The sequence below is a fragment of the Capsicum annuum genome, chromosome 11 (assembly GCF_002878395.1).
Source record: "Capsicum annuum cultivar UCD-10X-F1 chromosome 11, UCD10Xv1.1, whole genome shotgun sequence".
In the NCBI taxonomy this organism is placed as follows: Eukaryota; Viridiplantae; Streptophyta; class Magnoliopsida; order Solanales; family Solanaceae; genus Capsicum; species Capsicum annuum.
Genome location: NC_061121.1, coordinates 57,057,487 through 57,059,991, shown reverse-complemented (window position 1 = coordinate 57,059,991; position 2,505 = coordinate 57,057,487). Strand labels below are relative to the sequence as shown.

General features: G+C 36.2%; 1 non-coding gene across 1 annotated transcript; it reads right to left on the bottom strand.

Moving 5' to 3' along the window:
• Positions 1 to 1,679: 1,679 nt before the first annotated feature.
• Positions 1,680 to 1,786, bottom strand: LOC124889132. The gene has a single exon (XR_007047747.1). It is a non-coding gene; the product is annotated as a small nucleolar RNA R71 (small nucleolar RNA).
• Between the last annotated feature and the right edge of the window lie 719 nt (positions 1,787 to 2,505).

Here is a 2,505-nt window from a genome sequence, read left to right as displayed (position 1 = left end):
AATATCCAGGGAGATTATGGGCGCGTATTAAGGAGTATTGGTGCATTATACACACCAAAATACTCAAAAGGTACCCAAAACAATATGTATGTATGATATGAGTGCGTCGCATGCTCCATTCCTATGGAATACAACATATGATGCAAGCTCCATTTCACCCTTGGGCGTTTCACTCCAATTTGATTCCTAGATGGATTTGGCTTACCCTTATGCTATAAATACATTGTTGTATCACGTTTTTACATACTTTTTGATGTATTATACGAGTTATGAGGATTCTAAACTCTTTTTTAGGGTTTATATTTCTTTATTTTAGTTTCTTTCATGGTTTGTATCATTAATCCCAGGGATTGGATGATGAATATTTTCATTAAAAGCTAAAACCCCCTATCTGGGGTTAAGGCCAAAATCATGACTACTTTCATTTTGAATTAAGTTTGTTAATTTTCTTATCATCATTGGTTGTTTGTTTATGCTTGTTTTAACTATTTTAAGGATTATCTATCCTTAGAATACATCAATTGTCAACCTTGTGAACTCGGGAGAGGGAATAGGGAGATAGAATATGAGAATAAGCAAAGTATGGTTTGTGTTTCTTCATGAAATAAGAAATTCAAATTAGTTTCTAGGATAGGGATGTACTTAGATGCCTTACTTGATTCATATGTAGGATGATATTTGTAAAGAACTTAAGTGAACTATTACATTCCCGCTCAACGATATTTGTAAGGTTCAACTTAAGTACAGGATTAGAGGTTGAAAAACCATAATCATGCAATTAACCCTATGAATCAACAATCAAGATAATCAATTTAATGAATGAAGTTCAATAACATAGTATGGTTGTTTGTAAGCCTTAACCCTGGGCTTCTATCCATTGATTGTCCTAAGTCATTACTTTTCCGCATTAGTTTAATTTTTTTTAGTTTACAATTCTAAAACTCTATTGTTTACTTTTCTTTATTGTTGAACTTGAACTGGATAGTCAGCGAATGAAAGTCCCTGAGAGATCAATACTTGGGCTTTCTTGAAGCCACTTTACTACTTGATAAGACAACATACGCTTACGTGTGCACTGCCAAGTTTTTGGCAACGTTGCTGGGGACTTGTTATTTGGCAATTGTTTATTTTAGTTTTACTTTTAGATTTATTTGGTGTTTTTATGCTTGGTCTTGTTTTTGTTTTTACAGGAAATAGGTTTTTAAGTTGATAAGCTGGCAAGGGATTAGGAGTTGGTAGAACCAAGCTTGGAACACCAGCAACTTTACCATCAATGCAGGAGAGAAGCAATCATTCTCCCTAGAATTCCTCAAATTCAAGATGGACAAGTGAATACTGTTCCTATGGCTGAACAACAAACAACTGGTAGGAAGGTTAGGGAAGTAGCAGTCCCACTTCAACGAAGTTGACTTTCCCAATTCAAAGATCAGCAACTGGAGGGAATTCGAGTTGAAACACAATATGGTGCAGCTTCTTATTAGCAGTGGACAGTTTGCAGGGTTTTTATACGAGGATCCACAAGTCCACTTACAGATTATGTGAGGTTGAAACTGCTTTCCTATTCATTTTTAGGGGAAGCTGAAAGGCAGTTGAATATGAAGCCGGTAAATTTAATTACATCATGGGATGACTTAGTTAGAAAGTTCCTCATCAGATTCTTTCCATTAGGCAAGACTGTGAGACTTGGTAGTGAGACAGTGAACTTCAAATAGAAGCCTGATAAAAACCTCTATCATGCTTGGGAACACTTCAAGGCTCTTATTCGGGATTGTCCACATCACCAACTGTCAAATAAGGTACTTTCTCACACTTCGTAGAAGCTCTTGATCATAATACGAAGATTTTCCTAGATTTAGCCACAGGTGGTCAAGTATTGGAGATAACTTATGATGAGCCATACACATTGTTGAATTGCATAGCACAAGAAAATCTAGATTGTCATTCAGACTCTAGAAGGGCCATAAAAAGAATTACGAGTTTACTGGAGGTGGACCAATTCACAGCCTTGTCAGCACAGGTATTTGCCTTACAAAATTTAATCAATACTCATTTTAGCAGCATAAAGTTGGGAGCAGCATAACCTGCAGCCATAGTCAATGCCATCCAACAAGCTGCAGGTTGGTGTAAAGTATGCAAAAATAGTGGTCATGCGGTTACCATGTGTGCTTTAAATATGGAATATGTGATATACTTAGGTAATGCTCAAAGGCCAAATTATGATAATGCCTACAACATGAAGTGGCAGACTTAACTAATAAATCATCCCTGGAATGCACAATAACAAGAAGTCGTACAACCACAGGCCCAATCAAATTAGCCAACGAGCAAAATTGAAGAGATGTTGAAATAACTCTTAGCTAGGCAAGCACAACTATTTGCAGATATAAAAAGTTAACAAACATAATTACAGAATTAGAAAGTCTCCTAGAGAAGCTTAGAGTTTCAAATTGGCAGTTACAACAAGCATTAAATACTAGGCCACAAGGTGGTTTGCCAGCTGATACA